This window comes from Manacus candei, unplaced genomic scaffold (assembly GCF_025592945.1).
Source record: "Manacus candei isolate 608988 ecotype Guabito, Panama unplaced genomic scaffold, ASM2559294v1 h1tg000014l, whole genome shotgun sequence".
NCBI classification, from domain to species: domain Eukaryota; kingdom Metazoa; phylum Chordata; class Aves; order Passeriformes; family Pipridae; genus Manacus; species Manacus candei.
This window is the reverse complement of record NW_026138062.1, coordinates 77,217,063-77,232,153: the sequence shown is the minus strand read 5'-3', so window position 1 is coordinate 77,232,153 and position 15,091 is coordinate 77,217,063. Positions and strand designations below refer to the sequence as shown.

General features: G+C 38.3%; 1 long non-coding RNA gene across 1 annotated transcript; it reads right to left on the bottom strand.

Moving 5' to 3' along the window:
• Positions 1-8,759: 8,759 nt before the first annotated feature.
• Positions 8,760-12,740, bottom strand: LOC127467473 (uncharacterized). The gene is made up of 3 exons (XR_007903142.1): positions 12,546-12,740; positions 11,893-11,959; positions 8,760-9,956 (listed from the first exon to the last, which is right to left on the bottom strand). It is a non-coding gene; the product is annotated as an uncharacterized LOC127467473 (long non-coding RNA).
• Positions 12,741-15,091: the final 2,351 nt, after the last annotated feature.

The window sequence follows — 15,091 nt, the reverse complement described above, 5'->3', positions numbered from 1 at the left end:
ACCATGGTAATTAATTACCCTTCAAGTGGCTTTAGTCAATAGAGAAGCAGAAGAAAATAAGTGATAGATTTTCTGTGCTGCCGACACCAAAATATGACAACCATGGTATCTACTTAAAAAATGCCAGCACCAGCTTTCTTGCTGGTGGGCTGATGTCACACTCACACTGTTGCCTGCTTGGAGAATAACAGCATATAATCTGTGCTGATACATTTACACATATGCACCCACATCTTTGAAAAAATATAATCACATAATGGATTGCATGTTGAAAATGGTGAAGAGTGAATGTGATTATCAGAGTATCATTGCAGGCAATAACATTTTGTAAATTTTTGTTTGCAAGCATGAAAAGGTTACTCAAATGTTTCTGGAAAAATCTTAAAAGAAGAAAAGGAAGGAAAAAAATACTTTTCGAAGGCAAAATTCAAAAGAGCAAAAGGTGTGAGAGGGGAGCCAATTTAGAACTACTGCACATTTTGAAAACTCATTTTGAGATTAGGAACATCACCTGCAAGATAAAATAATCTTTAACACCTATAGATATGTGAACAGATGAAAGATAACATTTCTCAATTGAATTTTTATGTGAAAATGGACTACTGAGTACAAAAGAAAGTCTCTGTTTAAACAATGGAACATTTTACAGCTTTCCAGCCTTTTAGTGCTGCCTCCTTCTTTTCCCGTTCCTACCCCTTTACCTAAACGCAGGAGGTGGTTGCACTTCCTCAGGAACCCTCAGCAATGAACTCAGTGCAGTTCAGACAACCTGTTCTCTTCCAGCACTTGTACTCACTTGAGGTAAAGGAGCTGAACAGATTGAAGAAACTCAAGAGATATTTAATGAAATCCTGTCCACTCCTTCCTTTCAAACCAAAGTTTCTACCTTTTTGCTTGTTAGCAATTATATTACAAACATACTGAGGGAACACACTCATAACCCAAAATTCGACAAATGTTTAAGTACATCAGCCAGAAAAGCACCAGAGCACATTTGAAAATTCCAGTTTGGAGGCAGTTCCAGTAGTATTAGAGCAGCCAAATATAGTTTCCAGTAATTCTGATACCTAGAATAAACATTACAGCACACTAGTCCTGGAAGAGAACAACTTCCCATTTCTCATACAGGTCTATAACTCTCAGTATTTCTCTTCCTCTGCTTTGCTCCAAGGCAGTGAGAGAAGTAAGCAGGAGCCCATCAGCCTCCACTTGTGAAGGGACTGTTCAATTCTGTGCATTTTACACCTATTTCTATACAGGTTTCTACATTTTTATATATTTCTATATAAGCAAACAGCCAGAGCTGGTGACCTTTCTATCAGCACCCCTAAAATGAGCAACTAACAATACCCACAATTCAGGAAGTTTGCCATAATTTATGAAAGAGGAAGAAGCAGTTTGTTTCCAAATGTGACTCTGAGCTGGAAGAGCTGATTATTGGGAAGAAGGTGTTTTTACATTAATTTAATGTGGAATCAGGGATAGTAAATAACCACTCAACAGGAAGGTATTATTTTTCAGCATGACTTCACTGAAGTTTTGCAAGACTGAGCTTCCTTTCATCATATCAAGACTGAAGCAGGTGAGATACACCAGGCCCTTCACTACATAGAACAGAACAGAATAGATTGAATGTAGTAGCATATTGTCTACTTTCATCTAAGGGTTCTCAAAAAAGAAACGGATTTCATTGTGTGCAGCAGCGTCTTTCAAACTAGACAAAGGCTATTCAGCTTAGTTTTAAGAGCACGCAGTCCAATTGTGTGTCCTGACAGGATCGTTGCCCACACTGTGGCTGTATCTCCATAGGCTGCAGTATCAGGTTCTTGCTCACTGTCTCAGAAACTAATAAAATAGAGTATTATTCTCTTTAAATCTTACAGGAAGATTTCATTTACTGTGTGATAAAACACTGGCAAACTTTCATCATCACTGATATAACAATTTTACACGATCACCCTTTCTCTGGAAAATACATGTTAAGCTACACATGTGACTTGAATAATGCTACGCCTGCAAAACTTGAAATATCCTTTATGCCTAGAAAAAGAAGTTGTAAAATATGCACCCTGTTCTTTGATTAATTACAAAGATTATTTCACGTTCTTTCTGATGCAGTAAGTATTCTTACTTCATAAAGCCTTTGAGAATTTTCAAAAAGTGCTACCTTTGAATAAATAGGAAGAGCTGCCTTTCTATTTCCTTACACAGAAGAGGCCTGTGGCTCATGGGTAGTGTGGGTGCCACCACACCTGGAGCTGCATTTCTCCTTCTTTTGACCCAAATCAGCTCCACATTTGAACTAAGGGATCCCTGGGGAGCATGGCAAGTTTTCCAGGAACACTTTTCTCCCTGTGATGTACCATTTCTGTGCCATATGCAGCTCATGACCACATGAAGAATGGGATATAGCTTATAAAATCAGGAATATTTTCCCACTTTGGCATTGCAGAGCAAGGATGCAGCACTCCAACCCAGAAAGCAAGCATGCAATCAGATGTAATTAAGACCTCAGGAGGTTGTCTTTTTCCCAGAGGAACCCCACTAGCTCCCCTCAGTAGGTAGCACAATTAATACAGGCTATATTTAATGACACAATCAATGGTGAAATCTATTTTCTTGTGCCAGTGTGACAAATAATGTGAACTCATTCACAAGGACATGCATCTTTCATTGCCTTTTGTGCATAATATGGAGTTAATCATGGAATGGATTTACAGGGGATGAAATGACGTAAATTGGCACCATTATAATTACAAGGCAAGTTATACACTCTTCCTGATTCTTCCTCAACCCTCATTTATGAATGATAGATTGTTTCTCAGATTCCATTTAAACTCATTTTAAAAATGCAGTTATTTGTATAATGCATGCCATTGAAACTCGGATACCTTCTCCCGCAATATACTGACTGTGACAAAGTTGACCTGAGTCTAGAGATCAAAATAGAGAGTCATTATTTTTTCTTACATTTGGCTGATAAGAATATTCAAGTTGATTGAAGAAGAGTCTTTGATAAAGCCAGTTAAAATTTTCTCCTCAGATGTTTCAAAAAAATGCAATTTCCTTTTACAGTAGTAGTCTATTTAGTTCTTGATTAATCCAGCTTCACTGAGAATTTCATTGTGGCAAATCATCATTTCATGTTTCTAAATCAGTATATAAAGGTACTGACTTCAGGCATTCAAACAAGGAGACCATGATTACCAGGAATTGCTGAGACCAGCAAATTCCAAAGGGAGCCACTAACTCTCTGCAGCATTATGAGGCTGAGTTTGGTTTTATTTAGGACTTTAAATATTTATTTAATTGTTTAACTACCGGTGCCTAAATTGCAACCAATAAATAATTTTAAAATGCTGAACCTGGATGTGAAACAACAGACAATGAGTTCAATGTAGGTGTGTGCATTTTGAGGACAATCTGTAAAAATCCTAAACAAATAAGGACAAAACCAGCACTCTTTATATTCATATTTTAGTGCCTTAGGCAGCTAGTTTTTGTTTCAAAACAGTTTTACATACCTCAAATTCTACTTGCATGATATAGCATTGTAAAATCTAGAAATCTGGTTAATCCAGAAATCTGGTTAAATGTATAGGCATCAGTACAATTAACAACCAATTATTTTGCAGAGAGATTTAGCAATATTTAACAGATCTGTAAATAAAGCAGCATATAACTATTTAGAAACTGGTTTAGGATGTTAGTATAGGGTGCAAAAACACTGCACAGTCTTGCATTTTATTTCAATAGTGGCATAGACACTCAGGATAATAAATTTCTTAATTTTAACCATCAAACATTCATGCTACTGTACATTTAATGAATTAAAAAATGCTGTCTACTTTATTAGCAGCATTGTTATCTGGCCATGTCTGACACTTCAGAGCTATCTGTGCAGAAAGAATCAATTCAGGAAGAGAGACATTAGAGTAATAATAAAATATAACCAACATTAAGAATACAATAAACTGTGAAATGCAGCCTTGATTTAACTTACGTCCAGCCATCTTTATTCCTGTATTTTATGGCTTCATATTTGTTGTCTAGAAAATAAAAGCCACTGGGAGATAACCTGGTCATCACTGGGCTTTCCCTTTCATGGTCACAAGAAAAGCCAGCTCGGTGTTACCTGTGCTCTGACCAAAAGGGTTCATTGAGTCCTCAAATGGTACCCTACAGGCCAAAGTGTGCTGATATTAATAAATTATTAAAATACTGATAAAAATAAATTATCAAATATTAATAAAGTGTGGAGAATTCAGAGAGGAATGGAGGGGCAGACACAAGAGGCAGAGAAGTGACTGTACCACATGTTCAGCATGAAGTAGGACATGGCAAAAGTCATGAAATGAAAACCAGCCTAGGAAGCGCACTTAAACCAAGATGAACAAAACCTAAACAAATTCTTTATGTGCAGGAGTATCCCACTGCACACAGTTACATTCTCTCTTGCCAGGCATTTTAAAAAACAGTTCCCACTGGAAGTGGATGGTAAGACAAAGATAATGGCATATGGCCTTAATTACACAGCATATATTAGAGATAAATGGCACTTTTGTTTTCCAAAGAAAATAATCATAATCACTACAGAGCCTTCAGAATCTTTAATTGCCTTTGAGTAATTATCCATTTCTCCTTACACTATGTTCAATTTAATTTGTGCACCAATTAACAGAAATAAAATGCAAAAATAAAAATAGTCATGGTTTCTCTTTAATTATTTATTTAAGATTGGGAAGATAAATCATCCCAGATTTTAAAAGCTGTTTTCCTCATTCTAGTTATTATATTCCTGATATTTATTTGCATTTACTGTTGTTAGTACAGAATCACCTTGTGAGTTCACATATTAAGAAAGACAGCTATAACCATTTTATTGCTTTTATAAATTAGTAAGGTAATAAACACAAAATAAAAATATTCTGCCTCAGTGTGTTCTTCATTAATTTTTATGCTGCTGACACCAGTTTAGTTTTTAATTATGATACTATTTTGTGATGCACTGGTACCATCACTGGAAAATATAATAACGAAGTCTTCATAACATGAGATTTTGCCATGGTGCTGGACAACAAAACACTCTCTGAGAAGCAAGACAGAAACTGTGTGTGACGGTGAAAAACTGTTTGTTTTAATGTAACGTGGATTAGCCGCATTTTGGTGCGCAGTTTTTGTTTTTTAAGAAATGGAGTACATTCAGCAGAGTACTAGAGTACTCTACACAAAATCATCTTGAGCTTTGTGTCTCCATTTCTTTCTCCATAAACAAAACCTATTGTAGATTTGGTTTTGTGGAAAGTCAGTTTTATGAACATGGTTTTGTACTGTCATAAAGTGGAAACTGTATTCAGCAGCAGGGGCAGAAACCTTTCAACAGTGTATTACAAAGACTTTTAAAGAGAATCATGTTTGGGCTTTTTTTCCCAGTTCTGGGGGTTCAAACAAGATTGAAATCCTTTCCAGTTACACCTCTTGTTCATTTTGCATGTTTTCTCAAGTTTTCATTGTCTCTTATCAATATTCTTTAGGCTCTGTGTGGCGATAGGTGTTTTAAATCAGGCAGCTGCTGGTGCAGATCTCAGCCAACACAAGACTGTGACATTCTTGCTCACAAAAGTAGAGCAGAAGGAAGTCATGACAGCAAGCTGCACCCCCATCCCTGGACCACCAACAGATATTTTGTGAGGATAGAAGAGGCCCTTCTGAATATATTCACCTACTGGTATCTTGGTTTTTTTAACTGTTCTTTGAAAGCATCCAATACCAGAATGGAACTCCAAAACAAAATCCAAAAAGGTAGAAATGATATTTGTAATAGATCATCTAATTATCTTCTAAATAGCACAGTGTATGGAACATAAAATGCCTATATAACAAAAAAAAAAGAAAGTCAAGATCCTCTTTCTATGGAGGAAAGAAACAACCTCTCATCCCTTCACATTATTCCATAAACTCATGCAAAATTTCTAGGTATTAATGACAACCCAGTGAAATGCTGAACTTTTTAATTAATACCAAGTGAAATACATCCTAATGATACATCCTGTTAAAATGATTATTTAAGGAAGGTCACACACTGCACATTTACCATGTCTTACACGAAGAAGGGCCATGACAGTGGCTCCTGGGAGGAACAGCAGTGGCAGGTGGAGCAGAGGTGGATGCCAACAAGAGGATGTATGCTGGTTTTTGATGCAGTGTGAGCTTTCATCTGACATGCTAAAGCAACTTCTCATAACCAAATGTAGAAAAAATGTAGCAATTTTTAGTCTGATTCACAAGCTAATGTAGAAGACTATATCTATCCCTCTTTGATTCTTTAGTAAAATCACATCATATAGCTGTAAAATTAATGTAGGTACCACTACTATCAATTAGTAAAAACTGTCAGAAACCCTTATAGAAAGTGGTACAAATAAATATGAAAGTCAAGGAATCAAATTCTGAATTCTTATCTATCTTATCAAGCAAGAAGTCACAGATGGCCCATTGAGGAATCAATTATGGATGCAAGATTCATGATCCAAAAGCTCTGTGCCAGTGAGATGAATCTTAAAGGTGTGATAAATGATGATAATGTTAGGAGGGAGATGTAGCACAGGAGAAAAGATAAAATGAAAATGGCCTATAGGATGGAGCCTCACCCATTTCTCACAGCTGCTACAGAAGACAAAAAATTCCCTCCTTATCCCCCTCCCCATCCCACCTCCCAGCCCCAGTCAGGTCCAGCTTCTACTATATTCTTAAACTCTGCCTCAAGTAGCTGTAATTTGAATATGCTGTTGGATAACATCCATCATGTACTTTCCAGGGAAATTCAGTCAGGCCCAAGCCTGGAACTAAATAAATGCTCTCTGACACAAAATTTCCCTGCATTTTAAAATAACCAGAATTGCAAAACTGTTTTTTTTTTAAGTTATTGACAGCTTAAATTCTCTGTTTGACATGTGTTCTCTGCCACCTGAGCCTCTGTTTGAGTCACAAGTTAAATGCAGAAGGTCATGCAGACTACAGAGAGTACTGAGAGTATAGAGCTATTACCAGCAAAATTCTAACTTCCCATAGGTGGGACACAAATTTATTATTTACTTTATTATTTATTTAATTTTTTTTTGTACTTTATTATTTACTTTATTATGCCGGCAGTAATGCAGTATTACCCATCCAGTGAGTAACCAAATGCTTGCTGTAGGGACAACTGTGTCCCATCTTTGAGTGCGAAATTTTTTCCTGTAAAGTTTATGGGTTCCTGTAACACAGACCATTATCCAAATATCATCAGAGAATGATGGCAACTTATGTAACAGTAACACTTATATGGCAGCAAAGCCACAATTTTCTTTTTCCGTGATACAATTTTAAAATGCCAATATTAGTAAAATACATTTGGAAGTAAGTACAGTCAACAAGGATGCATTAGACGTCTGTCTTCTACAAAATGGAGAAGAGGGACTGTTAAGAATGTTATTGTATTCTGATTCACCATGTTTCCTTTGTGTATTCGTAAACTTCTATCTAAATATAGTTACAAATTATCTTTTGAATCAACTTCACCTTTTTCCTTTACAAAACACTCATTCATGACAATCATGTATTTCCATGGACTGGAACAACAATTTCAGCTCTGCAATTTGAACTTTATTAAAAGGCCTCATTCCAAGCCTTTATTGCATTTAGTTTTAAACAGTAGGATAAATAACAGAGGGTTGACTTTTATGACTAGAATGTGTCCTGGAACATTAACACTGCCTTTGACATAATGGATGTTTTTTTCCCTATTCAGTAATATCAGTTACCTGATAGTTTCTCCTACTTCAGAGAAAACATTTTGGAGTCTTTTGGTACAACCCCCCCCCCCACCAAACAGTATTCACACAAACACTGAGGGCATAGTCCAGGGTCACAGAGAAGACTTTCATTCAAATACCCCTTTCCAAGCCTATCACAAGGTTATGAGGGCTCAATACACACCTACCCAGTCTATGCAGAAAGGAAAAGCATCATCATGAATGAGGACAACTCTTAAAAGTTCTAACATGAACAGAAAGTAAAAAATGAGAAGCAAGACAATTCCAACACATAGTAATTTCTGTTTCCCTGTTCATTAATTTATATAAACCCAAAGTATAATTTCTGTTTCTTTGTTCATTAATTTATATAAACCCAAAGTAAGATTTCAGAAATGCTGATTGCATTGCTTATGCAGGATTCCAGCCAATTTCAGCATTTGCCAATTTTTTCAGGCCTTTTTTACACTGTAGAATGCTTAATTTTCATTCCACCTGAAATTTTAAGTAAATTTACTTTTTAGTAAATTTAGCCTGAGCTGATTGTCAATTCTGGCAATTCTGAAATAGCATTTTTCAATAAATAAATTATTTGTTGATTTTTATTTTATTTCCACTGCCCAGTACAAGGCACATAGCTCTACTGGTGATGGCTGTGACTGGGAAATAGTGTGGGAGCAGACAGGACCGGAAAATAACAGAAAATAGAATCTTTTTTATGGGAAGCATACTTTCTTATACAATGAAATCTGAGCAGGATTTTCTTCTGGAGAAATTGCCTGAATATCATATTGTTCGTTTTTATCCTCTCTGACAAAGGTAAGTGTGGATGTTTACGCCTCATGAATAGCAACAGCCCAACAGAAAATATTTCAAAGTCTGTGCGACTAATTTCCCTTCAACTAAGAACATGATGTACTGTAAAGCCCCAACATCAGCTGCCATTCAGCACAGGGCAGCAATACATTATTTCTGCTGCCTTGCAACTTGTTTCTTCTACCGCAGAAATCCCACCTGTTCTGCAAAATTCTGAAAGTACTAAAATCTGAGAATACACAGGCAGCACTGAACAGGGACCTTCTGTCACTTCTACAAGTCAGAAAACCTTTTATTGAAAAAGTTTAGGAAGCCTCAGGTTGGCAGAACAGGAAATAAGCCCCTGGAGCTTGTAGGCTGATGGTTGCATTCAGCCACGGTTCCACCTCCTCTTTTGTGCAAAAATTAAAGTGAATGTCTCAGGTTCAGCAAGAGGGCTGCTGGAATTCAGCTGGTGCTGAGATATTCAATATAAATAGGAATTAAAAACACTCTGTGGAAAAGCACTGAGAGAGGTTTAGTCTGCCCACAGCACCTATGCAGAGAGGGTGTAGAAAGGAAGATGGAAATCACAGGCTGCAAGGGAGCAGGCAATACATTCTTCATTTAAAATATCGTGTTAACTCACAGCTGCCTTTGAAGCACTAGTTCAGAGGACAAAATCGGAACAACTCACTGTAACATGTATTACAAGTAATGTGGAGATAGGAGCTCTTATACATAAGTTTCTGTCTGAAGTACACATGTTTTTGTCCCCAGGCACCCTATGAGGAAGAAAAAAAATCCCCAAATCATAGGACTCCGCTAAACATCTTAAATTCAATTTATGGGAACATAGTATGAGGCAAGCCCACAGAACTGTGGATGTCACATTTTAACCTAAATGTAAATAAACTTACAAACAATCTAGACAGTTTCCAGTGTAAGAGTTTAACAATTTAATACAAAAAGTTTTACTCTAGGACTCTGAATGTTAAAATTAAAATATTCAATGAATATTTGTATAGGATATAATAAGTGGTAGGGTGTTTCTTGCATTGAGTAACACCAGCTGTATTAGAAAAAAAGTTAAAAACCGACAACCCCAAGATACATTTGTGTTTTGATTTAGTTTTAGTTTCATAAGATGTCTGATTTCATATTATTATGAAAAATGCCAAAAAAAAAGATATATGGGCCAATTTTTTTAGTTGTTTTATTTTTGTGCGATTATTTCTATTCCTTTGATATGTGTTTTATTGTAAACTTCACTAAAAGGAGTCTGCTATCTCTGGTTTTACTCTTCTTTACTCTCCACACCCCAGCTTCATTGAACATGGCTTTGTTCTTCTCAAGTTCTATCATTGCCTGGGAAAAAAAAGAAAAGCAAAAACATATGCTTCCAATCCTGGAGAGTAATAAGCCCAAAAATACTTAGGCTATCCTTGATACTAATTCTGACTCAGAGGGACAAGACACATCAGGCCAAAAGAAATCTCAAGCATAAAATTACATAAGTGAAGTGTAAGCAAGCAGAGAACCAGGAATAAACCGGGGACTGATGTTATTGATAATACAGATGCAGTCTTAAATCTATCATCTTCTCAATTCTGAATATATTCCTGTGACTCTCCTTAATATTTATAAATAACAGAGTACCTGACTTTTTAAGAGTGTTGTGATATTTGCCCCCTCTCAGCAATGGGGAGCTGAGCATTTTAGAGAGGATCTCTTCCTTCCTTACTCATTTCTAGAAAATTCCATTCAACGTCGTTGTCTCCTACAACGTCTCTCTCAGCCTTTCCAGTATTTTCTGAGTCTCATCTTAAAGGTGCCTCAGTCAGCGATTCTGCCTGAGCATCACTACCCAAAAAGCAGCAGTAGCTGTTTCTCATAACCTATCATATAGTACGGGCAAGATATATTTTGTGCCTGGAAATTAAAGTCTTACAAATGTACTTGTTTCTTTAGTTTTTGTACCAGCCATATGGCCCTCTATGTTCAGTAATATTCTTTTAGAGTCATCTCATATTGTTACATCACCCTTGTGGCCTGATTTATCCTTCCTAGGTGCTTTACACATGCCACACTCTTTAATAGGTAAGTGTAGCCAGACTGGTGGCCATAAATCTTCATAAGTAAGACTTGTAGCCTATACTGAAAATTATGACACAGACCAAGTAGGGGAATGGCTCCATGAAGTAGCTGCATGAGCTATCAGGAAGCAAGCAAGGCTGTAATTTTGCAGCATGTCAGCTGCTCTGCAAAAAACAGTCTCTGTGTGTGTTCTTTCTCTGTGGTGTAGGAGGGTTTGCCCACCCTAATTTCATTGAACTACTTTGCATTTACCCTGGGATAAAAGCACATACACAGACTACTGCCAAGTATCTACATCTGTTTCTATATTATCTCAAATATATATAGAGAGTGAATCCCTGTTCTAACTGAGCAAGTGTGCTGATCTCTGAACCAGCACTACCATTAAGTTGTTTGGAAGTGACTGAGAGAATATCCAAATTCCAAGAAATGGTGTATAAGGTGAGAATAAATGTATTCTATATGTACAGTGATAAGGGGACCATAAGTGCTATGTATGTTCCTCTAGACAAAACAACACTGTACCAATAGTGTTGAGAAGCAGACAACCAGGTCACATTTAACTTCAGAGGGCAGGACAAATATACATGCCAGATATATTTGCTACCGTGACCTCTCTTCTGTAATGGTAAAATCAAGGTCTGTCTTTCTTGATATAGTTTTACCTTTTGAAGAACCAACCGAATCCAAGCATTTAATTAATATTTTTTTTCCTTCAGCACTTTTACCACCTTAGTAAGATCGAAATGTTCTTCCATTATTTAAGAGGCATTAAACCAACAACCTAAACTATTTTGTTATCCATCTTCCAAAGTACTTCCAGGAAAACCTCCATGAGCAATTGGGTAAGAACAACAGGAGTATTCATTCAGTAGGTTTTCATAAAGCAAAGTGGCACCAAACACTCTGATAAAATTATTTGAATTCCATGCAAAGTGCACTGCAAAGAGTGAAGAGCAGGAACTCTGAGTGGCTGAGAACTCACCTGCCAGCACCCAAGCACCCAGCACTTCTGCTGGTGTGAAGGCAGCACAGCCTGGGGCTGAACAAGGTACTTCAGGAGCCTGGCTTACCTGCAGGGCTGCTACATGATTATCATATGCTGCAGATAAGCTTTCTTATCAATGTCAGTGCAGCACCCAACAAAACCAGAAAATAATCTCCCAGTAAACTCCCTCCAGACAAACTATTCCATTTCAGAGCACACCTGTACAGATGCATTTCAAGTGAGATCAGGCCAGAGGACTGCTTGGCCTTCTGTGCCTGAAAGAGAGCTGAAGATAGAAACTATTACAAATTCTGCTTCAGAATTGAGAATAGAAACATTTCTCACTGAATACTGCTGGCACGGTATCCTATTACTTTTTTATATATATATAATATCATCTGCAAGGGCAGTTTGGAGTTACAATGCACAAAACAGAATAGGCTGCCCCAATATTTTAAAGACTACATAAATCATACAGACAAGAGATGGAACTGCCATGCAAAGGAATGCAGTGTCTTGACTGTGGCAGTCCAGAGTGACCATTATGTCATACCCTGGGGGAAACTGCATTGCCAGATATATTTCAATTACAGGTTAAAATACACTGGTTGTTTTTTTAAACCATACTGAAGGAGTGAGATATCTAAAATTACCCAAGTGATTTTCATGGATTTATTTTTACCCATGGAAAATCAGCAACGTTTGTGTTCCTAATCACTTGTGGTTTTATAACGAACAACAAAGAAAATTCTTTATCCTTCTGCTCACTGTCAGTCCCACTGCCCAAATGGCGTACGGACGAAGATTCCTCCCAGATAAAAAGGGCCAAGACAGAAAGCTCTTGCTGCCATGGAGTACCCAGGCTGGTCCACCAAATCCACCCGAGAGCGAAAGGTTGCAGGCTTGCTTGGCTGGGGAGAAGGGCTCTTGGCTTTGTACAGCTCCAGCTGCCAGTCCCACTGCCCAAATGGCGTATGGACGAAGATTCCTCCCAGAGCAAAGGGGCCAAGACAGAAAGCTCTTGCTGCCTATAGAGTACCCAGGCTGGCCCACAAAATCAAACTAAGAGTCAAAGGTTGCAGGCTTGCTTGGCTGGGGAGAAGGGCTCTTGGTTTTATACAGCTCCAGCTGCCAGTGCCACTGCCCAAACGGCGTATGGACGAAGATTCCTCCCAGAGCAAAGGGGCCAGGACAGAAAGCTCTTGCCACCAGTGGAGTGCAAAGGCTGGCCCACCAAATCCACCTGAGAACCAAAGGTTGAAGGCTTGCTTGGCTGGGGAGAAGGACTCTTGGCTTTATACAGCTCCACCTGCCAGTGCCACTGCCCAAATGGCATACGGATGAAGATTCCTCCCAGAGCAAAGGGGCCAGGACAGAAAACTCTTGCTGCCTGTGGAGTGCCCAGGCTGGCCCACCAAATGCACCTGAGAGCCAAAGGTTGCAGGCTTGCTTGGCTGGGCAGAAGGCCTCTTGGCTTTTGTCACCTCCAGCTGCCAGAGTGACTGCCCAAATGGCGTATGGATGAAGATTCCTCTCCGAGCAAAGGGGCCAGGACAGAAAGCTCTTGCTGCCCGTGGAGTTCCAAGGCTGGCCCACCAAATCCACCTGAGAGCCAAAGGTACCAGGCTTGCTTGCCTGGGTGAAGGGCTCTTGGCTTTGTACAGCTCCAGCTGCCATTGCCACTGCCCAAATGGCGTCCGGACGAAGATTCCTCCCCGAGTAAAGGGGCCAGGACAGAAAGCTCTTGCTGCCCGTGGAGTGCAAAGGTTGGTCCACCAAATCCACCAGAGAGCCAAAGGTTGCAGGCTTGCTTGGCTGGGGAGAAGGGCTCTTGGCTTTATACAGCTCCAGCTGCTAGGTTGATCTTTTACCAGCCAACGAATGCCCTTCGAACTAGGAAAGAAAGCCCTGACCCACTGCCTATCACGTGCAGTTGGGGTGTCACTCTGGGCAGAAATACACAGCAAGGGTTTTCTGGCTGGACACCTTTGGTCTGGGAGGAATCTTTGTCCGTATTGAATTTTGGTATTCGGATGGCCCGTTTCAGGGTGGCTCTCCTGCCAATTAACAACTCGTTTAGGTTTCTTTACAAAGACTTTTTCATCGAATTTCCATCCTGGCAGAAATTTTAATAAACCGTATGTTAGAAAACAAACTAGAGTGTGCTTCACGAATGCTAAGGTTGCTTGTAGGCAGTAACAAATTGTTTCAGAATTATCTCACTTGTAGAGAAACAAAATCCTTAATCTTTTGAACTCTGTGACATGATTTCTAGCAGCAGTAAACTGACCTGTTGCCGTTTTGGTGAGCAGTATTACACCTGCTTATATTAGTTAAGGATCTACCCTAGAGGGCCATGCAAGTAACCACCTTTGTTTTAGTTTTCATTCATACTGCTTCAATCTGTTCACCACTGTAATGAACAGCAAGAAAACTTTGATTAATATATTTTTATATCCTAGTAATGGCGTTTGAATTTTTTGTGGGGGTGGTTGTGACTCAGTGGTGTTTTTCAAAAAACTGTTACTGACAGCTTGCAAACCTTTCTAGCTTAGCCTAAGTTGCACTGTGTTATTAGTTTGATGGTTTGCAGATCCTCTTCTATCTTCAAGTTTTCTCTCTCTGACAATATAAAGATTAGCAAAATAAATGGTTAGCCTGAAATAAACAGCCTTTAATAAGCAATATGGATTATTCCTAGTTATATTGTATCAGCCTTTTTTGAAATGAGGCCTGAAAATCCAACTTTAACTCACCAGGTAGTTCAGAGTACTTGATCGTTACAGAATAAAATACTAGATTTACAGAATAAAATATATTTTTTAGTACCTTGTTTCTAGTGAAATGTGAGGTTATCATTAAAAAAAAATCCTAGTGAAAATTTTACCTTTTTAACTTTGTCTGGTATTATACCTTTAGAAACATCATTGCCTGATCATCCAGTAGACCTGAGAAGCAGATTCACAGAGATCTAAAATGCAGAGAATGAAAAGTTCAGACACAATAAACTACTAATGGATAAAAGTAAAAAAAGAAGATTTAACCCTTGCTGGTAAACCCATTAGTGCATACTAAAGACTTTCCTAATTTGAATATAAGGGATCTAGTTTTGAGACTATTATCAAATTCCAGCAGATTTTGATCTTTCATTTACTGTAGTATCTATAAACCAATATAAATAGTATTTTATTCTTAGTTTTAAAGAGTTTATTTATGCACTATTTCCTTCGGGCCGTTGTGGATCTTGGAGTCCTCGTGGCCATGAGCCCTTCACACGCTTATTTTCTTCCCTTACAACACCTCACTGTTGCTGTGGCCTGTACACCACGATATTCCCACCAGAAATCCCCTTGATGTGGTTTTCCTCTAAGTAGTGACTCTGTCATTGGAAGTCTTCCCTCAGGACTGGGATTCTCCC